The sequence below is a fragment of the Lissotriton helveticus genome, chromosome 7 (genome assembly GCF_964261635.1).
Source record: "Lissotriton helveticus chromosome 7, aLisHel1.1, whole genome shotgun sequence".
NCBI classification, from domain to species: Eukaryota; Metazoa; Chordata; class Amphibia; order Caudata; family Salamandridae; genus Lissotriton; species Lissotriton helveticus.
Genome location: NC_136068.1, coordinates 1,466,195,191 through 1,466,211,339, shown reverse-complemented (window position 1 = coordinate 1,466,211,339; position 16,149 = coordinate 1,466,195,191). Strand labels below are relative to the sequence as shown.

Genomic DNA, 16,149 nt, shown 5'->3' with positions numbered 1-16,149 from the left:
CAAGCACTGCACAGGCCTCATAAAGACCATAGAGCAGAGTCTTTAGGGATGTCTCCTAATTACCAGCAGTCATCTACTAAGTGCCTGCAACACAACCACCATTTGCAGGCGACACTGTACTGTGTCGGGACACACATTTTTGAAAGCTCTGTAGTACACAATGGGCAGCACACGTGTAGGCAGCACACGTCGCTCCTGGGATCATTGGAAACACAAACACCAGGACAAGGTCACACATCCTGTGCAGGAACACACAACCACGATTATGCCAGCATGCTACATGAGGGGACAGCCAAATCATGAAGGATGGACGCTTGCAAATCACACGCAAACTACTAGCATGGCCTGTCATACACCCCCCTTACAGAAACTCATCCCCTGGGGACAGGCAATGGAGTGCAACACTGTCCCAGTTGTCATGTACCACAACTAAACACTCACTCATATGAATACGCATACAACTTTTACATGCACATTGCAGATGTTCCAGTCCATTGTGCCTCTCACACAATGCACGTGCCCCATCTCATGAATGTTGTGCATGCACTTAAGTACCAACATGGACATGGGTATTGACAAGGTGATGCGTCATAGAGAAGTGCCACGTTCCAAAGCCATGATCTAGAAGTGGGTGTACAGGTCCAGGGGTGTTGACATTGTTTGGCCATCACGGAACAGCAACACCTATTCAAAGTAGAAGATTTTATGCAATTAAACTAGCAGCCCATCCCGACATTGTCCGGGTTAGAAAAGTAAATTGTGTAATCTAGGTCCCTCTAGTTAATGTTACTCGTGTTTCCTTCTTTGTCCTTGCCCCCCCGTGAGAATGTTGTTGCTTCTGCCAAGACGATATTTTATGTAGCACTTGGTGATGTTGGCGAGTGAAATATTAGTTTAAGCCCTGTAGTCAAGTTTTCTCCTTAGCGCCGCAATAAGTGGGAGTGTTACAGTGGTAAAACAGATAGCGGCGAGTGAATCCGTAGCTTTGTTCTTAGGTTTAGAACGCAAGTACTGTGGTGAACGCTGACTCGCTTAAGGGGCATGCGAAAGCCTGTTTTCTTTATGTATGATATCTCCGTGCGATAAATATTGCAGCTTCAGAACGGCTGAACGCTTACTTGCCTAAGCCCTGAAACGCCGTGTAACCCCCACCTCTTTTGCTTGAGGTCTTCCCCCTGTGACAAACAGGAGCGTGACCAATGGTGAAATTGTTTATAAAATATTCCTTGCAAGGCTTGCATGTGACAAAAGGTGGACAATGGGGAGACAGTGGCACTCATCTTGCTTGATTTGAGTGCCGCATTTGACACCGTCTCCCATTCCATCTTGTTGTCCACCTTGAAATCTGTGGGTGTCGGTGGCTCCGCCCTGGCCTGGATTGCTAATTTCCTTTCTGATCGCACGTTTCAAGTTTTTTCTTCTACATCTGTTTCGTCAATATTCCCCTCCACTCACGGTGTTCCCCAAGGGTCTATCCTTAGCCCTCTTTTCTTTAATCTGTAGGTGAGACCTCTTGCGTTTTTGGCGGAACAGGCAGGTCTTACAATTTATTCCTATGCCGATGACACTCAAGTCATCTACTCACTCTCTACTAACAAAAATCTTCCCTCTTCCTCTCTTCAAGCTGGACTGAAACAAATATCTGCTTGGATGCTTAAGCACAAATTAAAATTGAATGGGGACAAAACAGAACTGCTCCTGTTTGGCTCAGATACCTCGCTCTGGGGCCCACAACATTGGCCGCCGGAGATGGGCCCTCTACCTACTCCAACTGTGACTGCTCGTAATCTTGGGGTCCTCCTTGACAATCAACTATCTTTCAAGCAACACGTTGTGAAAGTCTCCGCCACCTGTACCACCATCATCAGGTGGCTGAGGAAAATCACGTGGATGCTGCCTGCTGACACCCTGAGGACTGTAGTCCAGGCTCTTGTCACCTCACGCCTGGACTATGGGAACATCCTACTCCTGGGTGCCTGCAAGGAGGTAACCAGGAAGTACCAGGTGGTACAAAATATGGCAGTTCGCCTTATTTGTAACCTACCCGCCAGAACCTCGGCCGCGTCTCATATGCGTAAACTGCATTGGCTGCGAATTGAGAGCAGAGTCAACTTCAAGGCACTTTGTCTCATGCACAAGATCATGACTGGAAAAGCTCCACACTATCTATCTGTTCTAGTGCAGCAATATATCCCCCCCCGCACACTTAGGTCATCCACGCAGAATAAGTTTAGGATACCGCGTGTCAAGAGAGCTAAAATGGGAGGTCGCTCGTTCTCCCTGTTAGCACCTTCTCTTTGGAACTCCCTACCCCTATCTCTGCGTTCTGAAATGTGCTTCTTGACATTCCGTAAAGGAATCAAAACCTGGCTCTTCAATACTTAAACTGCTGGTCTGACGCTCCTCTCACCCTGTATACCGTTCTGTTTGCCTTAGCGCCGGGAAACCTCCGGGTAGCTGCGCGCTTAATAAATGTAATTATAAAAATAAATAAATATATATAAAATAAAATATGTGGCGTGATTGGGCAGCTGTGAATGCAAGCCGCGCCCCGTCCCTGATGTCAGCGTACAACGGTAATGACCAGGTCAATGAATCTGCCTACCCGAAGATGTGTGTGCAAGTGAATATTTCGTGTTTGCAATATGCTGCACTGTGAGCACGAATGTTTGAAATACTCTGCACTGTGAGCGTGAATGGTGTGTTTGGTTTTGCACCGTGGCATCTCCTCGCATCTCAATGTTCTCCTCGCCATCTAACGCCCACAACTTGCCTCTCTGAATGTTAACGCCCACATCTAACGCACAGAAGGGACTACTTTACCACTGATGGCGCCCCCCCTTATTAGTGTATATGGTGTCCATTTATGTAGCCTATGTCCATCTTCTGGACCTCCCCTTTCCAACGCTGTATTGGGTGTTGTGATTGGTGGTGTACATTTCGAGTTTACCTGGCTCAAAGGACACAGTTCTCTCAGTAGTATAGATAATGCTCTGTCTCTTACATGAACATGCTGCATCTAAACTCTGTGCATTCTTGACGCAGACATAAGGATTTACACCGTATCCTGGATGTTGCTTGAACCCGAGCACTGCTGTATATGTGTTGTGCCGGCAAGACAAGACACAGCAATGGCTGTGTCAGTCATTGTCAAGAGAATCGAAGAAGGAAAATTCTCCTGAGTACATGTCAATTTACTACCACTACATACACAACTGAACAATGATAGCAATGTAAAGCTTGTGGAACTGTGATGGTGATAATGGATAACTAATTAAGATGTCACTTAATAGTGCCTTAACAGTGTCTGTCTCTCCCACACACAGGCCAACGTGTGGAGCCCCCCCCCAAAAAGGGGGGAGAAGGATCCCAGTCCCAGGCTCAGCAGGACCCAGACCCCACCGACAGCAATGCCACTCAATGCACTGTGGATGACCCCAACCAACCTGGCTCCTCTGGATCCCAAACCCCTGCAGCAACTGTACCAGCTACGTCTCTGCCAACCACCGGAACCATTCCCACCACATCCCAGCAGACAGGTCAGAGCCCTGCCCATGATCCACCAGAGAGCCTGTCTGAAAATGAGGGACACCCTTTGTCGGGCGCCCCTGAGGTGGCAGACAACCTCCACCCTGCCAGCACTCGGGGGGCCCGTCGATCGGATGTGCCCACAAGCGCAGGCCGTGCTCGTGTGGGTCAGGGTGGTGGGAGTGGCGCAAGGCGGAGGCGAGATTCTGGCCAGTCAGCTTCAGGGCCTGGAATGCCTGAACTGACTAACATCCTGGAGGCATACCGGCGGGACACCAGGGAGGTAAGCCAGCTAGCGGAGGCCCTCAACCAGGTGAAACAACAGCAAACAGAGCAAATAGCCAGGCAAGACCAACATTATGGACGGGTGGAGGCAAGTCTGGCTCTGCTCTTGACGGTGCATCGGGAAATGAGCCAATCCCTACGTCAGATAGCTGCCAACATGCAGCACCCTCCCTGTGTCACAAGGCCAGCTACATCAAGGCAAAGTGCAACACCAGCCACAGGGAGGGAGGAGGAGGAGGAGGAACTGTCTGACGTAGAGTCCCATGCATCGTCCATGCCTGCATGTGAGGGTCCCCCAAGGAAGGTTGGTCGTCCACGTCTAAGACGTTGGGAGGCAGTGGGCCATGCACAACTCCCAGGACACCTGACCTGGCATATTGCCCTTGGGTGCAACAGCATCACCAATGAGACTCTCCCAAATGGACTTGCTGGTCACAGTCTGCCCAATGATGCCAAGCACTGTGGCCTTGACTCTGGTGACTCAAACTGTAAAGCATCTCATCTCCAGCAGTGAACTTTGGATTCCACCCCTTTATGTACAGCACCTATTCACGTTTCCTGCACAAGATCACACAATAAATATTCTAAACATCATACGCATTTGGTGAGTTATCTTGTACCCACAGCATAAAATTATATGTGCGTGCAAATGTATGAAATGCAAGGGTATTCAACAAACTGCAGCCATCCACACACTTGGATCTGATTCCGGGTGAGGACACACATCGTTCACAAATTCCTAACAACTAGATACATGGATGGAAAGACAAACCTGTGTGGGATAGTAAATGCTGGAGGGGGGTTTGGATCACAAAACTGCAATTACAGCCAGGGCCAGGAGAGTCACTTTGAGGTGTACAGTTCAGTGTGACAAAACTAGTTGTCCACGTAAGGAGTACCTACATCTGTGTCCTCAGGTATGTGAACTATCATCAGCATGATGCTGTACTGTGGATGTGATGAATGGCACACAGGACAAGGGTGGCAGGACAGACTGTGGGCAATGGGCTGTAGCACTCCGCCCAAGCACACCTGATTAGGTGACCTCCCCCTGTGGAGCTACAAGTACTATACTCCTGTGATGGGTGCAACGCATACAGAACAACTACCCACGTCTGACAATTATCTACACCAGAACTGGCAAATCACACCACACCCAAGAGACGTGGTCATGGTGTGTGTCCCCTGTGGCTACTCGACTGACTGTGACGGCTATGTTGAAGTGGTGTGACCAGGTCGTGTACGGCCACGTGACTGTAAGCAAGTGGATTTTTGCTGCTGTGGTGTAGACAAGGTAACACTGTACAATATTGTGCCTATGGAAGGTGTGTGTGTGCTGTACAAGGCACATGACCTGGTGGTACGTAGACCCAATGTCATGTGGCTCAGCACAGTCTTGCCAGTATGTGTTGCACACACAGGCATAGAAGCTGTAATGGCTGAGTTTGAGGCATCGTGATACCAGGAGGATGATTGTCTGGTGTTCTCTGTGTGTAGGGTGGCTGGAGCATGCTCTACAAATGGGGTATCCTGTAGGCGTGTGTGGTCCTGGATAGTGTGCGCTGCATTGTGGCTGTGTAAGCAGCAGCAGGAATGAGTGAAGACATGACTGCAGGAGGGGTGTGACAACTAGCAAAACAAGCACATACCACAAGGGCATTGACAAGCCACAAAGTGACATGTGTATGTGAATGCAGGAGTGTCTGCTTCACTCAGGGTCACTGCAAATAAAATGGCACAGTGATCACCAAAGATCACGGTCACTGGATCAGGCCCCTTAGGGACAAGTGGGGCACAGGACACACAGCGTCAGCAGGTGTAGACTACAGCTGGTGTGTTCCAAGCTAACCAGCAGCTACACAGCCATCTACCTCACACACAATATAGTATTTTAGCCTTAAACAAAACCATGCATATAGTCACTGTACACGTAAACACATAACAAGCATGAGCTTACTTCATGCCATGTATTATACATGCACATTAGTAGGACATGTGCGTTGACATCAATGAGGCACAATATTCAGTCGGAATCACACGTCATGCACAACATGATGATTTATGAGCCCATGAAGCATTATCAAACATACATGGTCATTGGCATTGGCAAGAAGACAAAAAAAGTCTATGAATGATGTCACCTGTAATGCAGCAGAAATATTTGCTGCAAGCCTGCCAGGGACTGGCCGTACCTTTCTTCATCAGAGTGGTGTGATGCTCAAAGGGATCCACCTCCAAATAGCCCCTTCGTCTGAGTACAAATGACAGACACAAAAGGGTGATCAGGCGAGGGAAGGAGAGGATGGGAACTGCAGGGAGGGAGACCTGAAACAGAGGCAAATAACCCTTAGGAGTAGTTTCTCATGTCACTGACACTACAAATACCTCATGAGATACACTGTACCAGTCACACCTGTGAAGTGTAACTACTTTAGCCAATTAGAGATCACTCATCATGCTATCACATGAGATCCGATGCTGTAACATGGACACATAAAACCTAGGACAGTCTGTCATCTATTTGAGTCTTGTGTAACGCTCCCAAGTCAGCTACCATGCAATGAGATCTATGTGGACAAAAACTAATTCACTGTCTCTGATGATGTGGACCATACAAACAAATTAAAACATATGGCCATGCTACTTACGCAAAGTGTAAATCTGTATTTGATTATGTGTACCCGTAAGGGCCATGTAGGCAAACTTGACATCACCCACAACAGCTGTAAGAATCACATATGATGAGGAAGCTAATGATCTACATGCAATAAAGGCACTCTGTAGCCAATCTTTTGCTCTATCAACTTTGGATCACTATGCTGAACATGACAAGCAGGTTGAAAATAACTCTACAGCAAGTGATGTTGATCCAAGCCACATAATGATACACTACCATTGCACAGAAATGCTGCACGGGACAAGAGAATCATGTGAAAGACCGCACTCCACTGGTGCAACACAATAATTCACATATGCATCATCCCAACATTGTCATGTCTAATGCTAAACATACATGGCATCATGTGAATTAAAACAGAACTGCTACTCACTGTGAAGGCTGGCGTAGCAGTATTCTCAACCTGCACAGAGGTAACGACATGACAGTGATATGACATACTGCAACAAGGGGCAATGCATCCATGCGAACAGAATCACAGGACAGTTGTCTTAACATGTGGAACATACACTGGGACTCACCTACACGACATGGTTTTTGGTAAACAAACGGGACTGGCCCACAAGGTGGAGGTGAGGAACCAGACACATTCTAATGCACACAGTGAGGCTGTAATCCCCCACAGAGTCCGTGGTTGTGACCTCTAACACAATGTCAAACCATGGTATATGCAATGTTGCAGTGTCAATGTCTACACACATTGATGCATTCACCTGAGTCTAAAACTACAACAGATGACTGTCAGATGGGGTGACTATCCTGTCATGGGAGTGGGCATACATGTAATAAGTAACATTATGTTGTTGCATGTATGCATGGTCTCACTACATACGCATGAACATGTACCACACGTTTGAACCCATACCAACGCTAAACAGCCACATATGAGTCCTTACCCAATTTGACTTCTCCACATGTCCATGCATGCTCCGTTGATTCGGCTGACGTTGCAATCATAATGAGCAATATCAGGCTGACCACGATGACCCCAACGGACAACAGGCAGGGCGACCTGGGGATGAGAGGCACACAAGGGGTCAAGTTCAGTATAATGTCATTCTGACATTGTCCTGTTGAATAGCCTTATGTTGTAGTACACCTGTACATTCCAAGTACAGACATAGCACATATGTGTGTTGCATTACATCTGCACCTGTATGACACTGCACAACAAACATCCAAGTGACATTGCAAACATTCTGTTGCATACACAGCATGCTACCCATGCAACTCTATAGGACATGTTTTACAAAAAAAGCACCTATGACTCACCATTATGAAAAGAAGTTGCGGATGAGGTGACTCTGGATATCATCTTCATCCTCCTCGTCACTGGCATCCTGGGCAAGGCCTTCATCCTCAACGGGCGGATGTTCCAGCTCATCAGGATCAAGGTAGAGTGGCAGGCCCTTCTCCACTGCCATGTTGTGTAGCATGCAGCACACGCTGAAGATGTCACACACCTTGCGTGGGGTGTATTGGAGGGCTCCGCCTGTCTTGTCCAGGCACCTGAACCGGCTCTTCAGGAGTCCAACTGTTCGCTCGATCACCCGCCTGGTCTTCCCATGAGCATTGTTGTACCGCTGGTCTGCAGCTGTCCTGGGGTTGCGTAACGGAGTCATTAGCCACGGCATGTTTGGATATCCTGCGTCTCCTGCAAATTGACATCATGGAAATGAGTGTGTCATATGATGCAGTCCATTAAGTTTTGACATGCTGACATACATAGCTGTCAGAGTTTACCCTCCAACAAGACATCCCGGTGGTTGGGCAGCTGCAGCATCATCTGTGGTACCCTGCTACGCCTCATGATGAAAGCATCGTGGCACGATCCTGGAAAACGTACAGAAACATGTGAGATAAGCATGTTGGCAAGACACACCACCAGGGCATTTATCGAGTGGTAGTGTTTCCTGTTGCGGTACGCTTGCTCCTGAGCCTGTGATGGCACCAGAGTAACATGTGTACCATCAATTGCACCAATTACATGTGGCATGCGTCCCAGGGCATATTATATTCCCCCTTGACATCTGTCAACTGTTCTGGAGTAGGGAATGTAATGAATTCATCAAGGTGCAGCAACATAGCTGCCAATACATCATTCAACACACGGCTGAACATTGTCTGAGACATCCCTCCCACATCAGCTATGGTAAATTGGAACGTACCTGTGGCACAGAAATGTAGGGCTGCCATCACCTTTACCTTGGGTGTCAGCGCAGTTGGATACCTGTGTCGTGGTTGAAGGTGATCTTCCAGCCTGTCCGTCAGGTCCTTGATCAACTGTCTGGTGAAGCGGTAACGCGTATGCAATTACGTTCCCTCATGGCTTCCAAGTCTGGCAATGGCCTTTCAAGAGGGGGTGCCCTGCAAAACAAATTTAGTAGAAAATGTGTACAACTGTCTGACTAAGACAATAACAATGTACATGGCACAAGCAACACTGCTTCAACAACTGTAGACAATTTTGAGTGTGGCATGGGATACACACTGAGGAAACAAGTGCCAGCTGCCAGCCACTCCTCCATTAAAAGGAAAAGACCTGTGGCCTGTGGAATGGATATGACATGCATACAAATGATCTGATGGGAAGGTCTGAGTGATCATGACAATGTATCATGTCAGTGACACACGTCACGTGAATTGCATTAGGAGGTTGTCTGCACATCCAGACAGCTGACAGCAATACACACACCCACATCACATGTGCCATCATTTGCACAGATCTGACATATTCCTATTGCAGTGTGAAATTTCCAATACTATTACATGGACATCATCATACAGCATGAATGTTTGATTTGTGACAAATGGTATGTCATGCCGTCACACATATGAGCGGTTCATTTGCACAAGTGACATGGTGTGCGTACATTAGAAACCCTGTCATCATGGCAAGGACCCAACATAGATGCTCCTACAGCAGATATACTGAACAGTATGAACTAGTTACTTACCTTTTGTAACAAAATATCGGTAAGGAACAGTAGTTAGTAGCATATTCCTAACTTGGAATACATACCAGGCTTTGCAACAAATTGCCTCCGTGGATGCCATCGCTCTGCCCAGTGAGTCGGTGCTATCCAGCCCACACTGGATCAAATACCATGTCGCTGATCGGCATTCTACAAGGGCTTGGCCAAGTATTGCCCGTACCTACAACGTGCACTCTGGCAGCAGTTCCACAACCGTGTCCCACAGAGAGTGTGTGTAGCGGACAAAGAGGCATGTGATGTTGGAGGACCTCAGTCCCAGACTCAGGGAGGATGATACCATCTTTCCGTACTGATCATACCTCTTGGATACCCTGTCCAGCGGAGCAAACGGGAATGTGGTCTGTGATTTGGAGGCCTGGATGCCCATGCTCTCTGGGGTGGGGTGGGAGGACAGGAAACATGGTTCTTCCGGGAAGGGGTGTGGGCGTCTGGCATCGTGCCTATCTACAGCCAAACTGCAGCGGGCCTGGACATGGTGGCCAATATAGAATCAGTCAATTCATCATGAAACGGCTGCTGAGGCTCAGCGGAGCTTGACTGCAGTTTAAGGACCTCAGTGAGGAGGTTGGTCCTCATGGCCGCAACGGGGAGATGAAGGGGCAAGGCTTTGGCCACCCACGTAAACACAACACTGTACGTTGCCCGCTCATCCAAAGACACGTTTGGAGTAGAGACATTACCAGTGTCTGGCGAGGTGTCCAGACCACTCACATCCCCCAGGCCACCTGTCCTGTCATCTTGGGACTGACACTCACGTGTCAGTGGGTCTTCAGTACCCTCCCAATACTCCTTATCACCCATTCCCTGATAATCAGGGTTGTCATAAGCTGTGCCCGGCTCGTTGAAGTTTAACTCCCCATGCAGCATCAATAGCGGTGTTCTGACACGCAGTTCCCACGCCGGAGCCGTATAGTGTATGGTATCGGGGACAGCACCACCCAAGGACGGCGCCAAGGGTGACATCTGGGGGACTGTTGCCGGTGAGGTTGTGAGATGAACCAGCGAGGACCAGGATCACCAATCGGATCCTGTCTGTCCCAGCGGGGCCGGGACGAAGGCGCCGCCTGCGTCAGAGCCAAAGCGAGTGACGGCATCGGGGGCAAAGCACCAGACCCGCCCCCAGACGTGTCCGCAGGGCCCTAAGCCGCCGCGTAGGCCGTCGGTGGAGTGAGGGACAACATGGCCATGAGGAAGCGCACTTAGTCCTCCTGCGCCGCATGCTGGGCAGGGCCCGGAGGTTGTGGTGCTGGCTACGATGGCTGCAAATCTGACGGAGCCGCGCGGGCGGTGTCACCCGAATCCCATGCAGCATTGCACGTGCATTGTGGTGGTTTAGAAGTGCGATGACGTCTCTTTGACTTTTTGGGGTTACCTGACGACTTAGCCCTGGATGACTGATGTCAAATCCCGGGGCTCTGATGTCCCAACACCCACGCCCAGGCACTCGACCTACGTCCAGACCATGAGCTATTGCGGTGCAGGACCAACTGCTGGAGTCAGAGCGGCTTGTGGGACCACTCACACCTAGCTTCATATGTCTGGTCCCGGCAGTCGGAACAGCTCTCGTTGTCGTCCTTGACGTCAAAACAGTGGAGACACCGACGGTGAGGGTCAGTCACCAACATGAGTCGGTCGCAATCCGCACAGACTTTGAAACGGCCATCCCTATTGGCACCGTCCTGAGTCGGACAATCCAAGTTAAATGGTCCGAAGTGATCGTACTATGATTTGAAAAAGAAAAATGAGTAAGGTTACACTTATACGGGAACAGCGCCGGTGGTGTGAAAATAGAGGACCTGACGTGAGCACGCAGAGGCGATGTATGAGTACTCAGACAATGTCATCACGGTGCACACAACTCCAACTACACACGCAGAGCCGCAGGACATGCCTACCGACACACAAGTGTACTGCTAAGCGGAAATTGCCATATCCAGGATGACACTTGGGGATGTTCTAAGGTGAGGAATATAATACTGACCTGTTCATTTCATATGCATACAGCATGTACATTGTCGCACATGGCACACACATGACGTGGTCACAGAGGGTCATGCTGTGCGTCAATTCGCCCTCTTTGACAGTGGGCATGTTGCTGTTATCATGTGACAGTTCCCTGTACTGAATGGTGTGCCATTCCAGTGTTGATGTGCATCACAATATGTTGCAGACGTTACTCAGGTGCAAAGTGTTGAATGTATGTGATACACATGTGCAAAATGATTAATGACATGTCTCAACAGCTCTTCACACATCAACTGAGCCACAAAGTCACAGTCCCTGTGCTTCTTCAATGTCTGCCACATCTGGGGCATGCTGATGTAAGGATGCCATGCTGATGTATGCATCCACATCGTCAACATGAGTGTAGACTACATCCCTGCAATGTGATTTCCTGGAGTCACTCTCCCAATGGTGACATGAAGGAGGTCAGGAACGCAGTCTACACAAGCGTTCATTTGAGCATGTCCGACGCACTGTACCCCAATGGTACGTGCGTGTGTACGCCTCGTTTCCCAATTGCATTTTAGTCATATGCGAGCACAGCATACCCCAATGGTACGTGCGTGTGTACGCCTCGTTTCACAATTGCATTTTAGCCATACGCGAGCACAGCGTACCCCAATGGTACGTGCGTGTGTACGCCTCGTTTCACAATTGCATTTTAGCCATATGCGAGCACAGCATACCCCAATGGTACGTGCGTGTGTACGCCTCGTTTCACAATTGCATTTTAGCCATACGCGAGCACAGCGTACCTCAATGGTACGTGCATGTGTACGCCTCGTTTCACAATTGCATTTTAGCCATAAGCGAGCACAGCGTATCCCAATGGTACGTGCGTGTGTACGCCTCGTTACACCATTGTATTTTAGTCATACGCGAGCACAGCGTACCCCAATGGTACGTGCGTGTGTACGCCTCGTTACACCATTGAATGGGTTGCATTAGCAACGGCAATGGCACCGTACTTGTGTGGGTATTCTAATAAATACATAGGGAACATCTAGGGGAACAGTGAAATGATCAGAATGCAACCAGGTTGTCATGGATACAGAGAGTTGTGTCCTAGAAAATTCAGTTGGCAAAAAGTATACAATGTTGCAAAAGTTGTTGTTCAGCTCTGGCTCAGTTTTCAAACCATGCATATGTGTGTCATGGCCTTATGTGTGATGTGATTGGATGTAACATAGGATGATAACTATGGTGGCCTATCGCACACTACTCCATGGACTCACAGACCCTCTGCAGCACAGATATAAGGCAGCATGTGGCTGTGGGAGGGCACTTGCCTGCACAACATTGGAGTGGTAACCACAGCTGCTGTCTCGGTATCCTCTGGACCCTGAATAGCTGAGCATGGAGAGGGCACCTGCATTCACTGATGGTGAGAACAAGGCCCTGCTGGATGCCCTCCTGCCTAACTACAGCAAGCTGTATGGGAGACCAGAGGATCAGGTGAGTGATGTGTGCAATAACTTGTTTATACTAAGTCACATTGTAACCTTTGATGTAAACTCTCCTTAGCATTGGACTGTACATCAGCAACCCAATTGCCTAAAGGAAAAACTTTTTCTATGTTGCACTTGTATAGGGACTGTAAATCATAACCAGATATAACGTTTGATGAATGCTTAGTGTGTGTTCACAGTCTGAATGGGTTTATTTGAATGTGAGTTTGTATGAATGATTGGTTTGAAAGGTAGTCCATGGGTATTACCACAATTTTGGGCCAGTATCATTGCTGTATATATTTTATGAGGTAAAGAGATGATACAAGCACTGATTTGTTATTTTTGAATTAGAGTAAAACAAAAATAAAATGTTTGTTTAAACAACTTATTTACACTCTTTTGTTTAAGCACATATCTATTTAATTACTTAATTGCGTTCTTTGAAGGAGATAGGTAGAACAGGCTGTTTCTTGACATCTGAACAGGGCCAGACTGAGAACCAAAAGTAGTCCTGGAAAGATTTGTCAGACCAGTCCTCATAATGCTCACAGTAAAATAACTTAAGTTTGTCTGATAATGTCTGTGACTGCTGTGTGCCTGGGAGCTGGTGTGATGTTAATACCTTGGAGTGTGCACCATGTTAACATGTGTCTATCTCCTGATGGTAATGAGGTTAACAGTGGTATGTTTTTGATTTAACGGCTGGGCACTGGTGTGCACTAGTGGGGGTCTTAGCCACACACACACTGTAATGCTGGGCACTGGTGGGCACTGCTGGGCACTGGTGGGGGTCTTAGCCACACACACACTCTAATGCTGGGCACTGGTGGGCACTGGTAGGGGTCTTAGCCACACACACTCTAATGCTGGGCACTGGTGGGCACTGCTGGGGATTTTAGCCACACACACACTCTAATGCTGGGCACTGGTGGGCACTGCTGGGCACTGGTGGGGGTCTTAGCCACACACACACTCTAATGCTGGGCACTGGTGGGCACTGCTGGGCACTGGTGGGGGTCTTAGCCACACACACACTCTAATGCTGAGCACTGGTGGGCACTGGTGGGGGTCTTTGCCACACACACTCTAATGCTGGGCACTGGTGGGCACTGGTGGGGGTCTTAGCCACACACACACTCTAATGCTGGGCACTGGTGGGCACTGGTGGGGGTCTTAGCCACACACACTCTAATGTTGGGCCTTGGTGGGCACTGGTGGGGGTCTTAGCCACACACACTCTAATGCTGGGCACTGGTGGGCACTGCTGGGGGTCTTAGCCACACACAGACTCTAATGCTGGGCACTGGTGAGCACTGCTGGGCACTGGTGGGGGTCTTAGCCACACACACACTCTAATGCTGGGCACTGGTGGGGGTCTTAGCCACACACACTCTAATGCTGGGCACTGGTGGGCACTGCTGGGGGTCTTAGCCACACACACACTGTAATGCTGGACACTGGTGGGCACTGCAGGGCACTGGTGGGGGTCTTAGCCACACACACACTCTAATGCTGGGCACTGGTGGGCACTGGTGGGGGTCTTAGCCACACACACACTCTAATGCTGGGCACTGGTGGGCACTGCTGGGCACTGGTGGGGGTCCTAGCCACACACACACTCTAATTCCGGACACTTGTGGGCACTGGTGGGGGTCTTAGCCACACACACACTCTAATGCTGGGCACTGGTGGGGGTCTTAGCCACACACACACTCTAATGCTGGGCACTGGTGGGCACTGGTGGGGGTCTCAGCCACACACACACTCTAATGCTGGGCACTGGTGGGCACTGCTGGGCACTGGTGGGGGTCTTAGCCACACACACTTTAATGCTGGGCACTGGTGGGCACTGCTGGGGGTCTTAGTCACACACACTCTAATGCTGGGCACTGGTGGGCACTGCTGGGCACTGGTGGGGGTCTTAGCCACACACACACTCTAATGCTGGGCACTGGTGGGCACTGGTGGGGGTCTTAGCCACACACACTCTAATGCTGGACACTGGTGGGCACTGCAGGGGGTCTTAGCCACACACACACTGTAATGCTGGGCACTGGTAGGCACTGCTGGGCACTGGTGGAAGCCTTAGCCACACACACACTCTAATGCTGGGCACTGCTGGGCACTACTGGGCACTGGTGGGGGTCTTAGCCACCCACACACTCTAAAGCTGGGCACTGGTGGGGGTCTTAGCCACACACACACTCTAATGCTGGGCACTGGTGGGCACTGCTGGGGGTCTTAGCCACACACACACTGTAATGCTGGACACTGGTGGGCACTGCTGGGCACTGGTGGGGGTCTTAGCCACACACACACTCTAATGCTGGGCACTGGTGGGCACTGATGGGGGTCTTAGCCACACACACACTCTAATGCTGGGCACTGGTGGGCACTGCTGGGCACTGGTGGGGGTCCTAGCCACACACACACTCTAATTCCGGACACTTGTGGGCACTGGTGGGGGTCTTAGCCACACATACACTCTAATGCTGGGCATTGGTGGGGGTCTTAGCCACACATACGCTCTAATGCTGGACACTGGTGGGCACTGGTGGGGGTCTTAGCCACACACACACTCTAATGCTGGGCACTGGTGGGCACTGCTGGGCACTGGTGGGGGTCTTAGCCACACACACACTCTAATGCTGGACACTGGTGGGCACTGGTGGGGGTCTTAGCCACACCTACACTCTAATGCTGAGCACTGGTGGGGGTCTTATCCACACACACACTCTAATGCTGGACACTGGTGGGCACTGGTGGGGGTCTTAGCCACACACACTCTAATGCTGGGCACTGCTGGGGGTCTTAGTCACACACACACTCTAATGCTGGGCACTGGTGGGCACTGCTGGGCACTGGTGGGGATCTTAGCCACACACACACTCTAATGCTGGGCACTTGTGGGCACTGGTGGGGGTCTTAGCCACACACACTCTAATGCTGGGCACTGGTGGGCACTGCTGGGGGTCTTAGCCACACACACACTGTAATGCTGGGCACTGGTAGGCACTGCTGGGCACTGGTTGGGGTCTTAGCCACACACACACACTCTAATGCTGGGCACTGCTGGGCACTACTGGGCACTGGTGGGGGTCTTAGCCACCCACCCACTCTAAAGCTGGGCACTGGTGGGGGTCTTAGCCACACACACACTCTAATGCTGGACACTGGTGGGCACTGGTGGGGGTCTTAGCCACACACA

The 16,149-nt window shown here is 49.9% G+C and overlaps 1 long non-coding RNA gene across 1 annotated transcript in view; it reads left to right on the top strand.

Moving 5' to 3' along the window:
* The window catches only part of LOC144767477 (uncharacterized), a 329,141-nt gene extending 325,600 nt beyond the window's left edge, over positions 1-3,541 (top strand). The window contains exon 4 of the long non-coding RNA XR_013598225.1: positions 3,327-3,541. This is a non-coding gene — a long non-coding RNA (uncharacterized LOC144767477). The remainder of the gene's footprint in view (positions 1-3,326) is intronic.
* Positions 3,542-16,149: the final 12,608 nt, after the last annotated feature.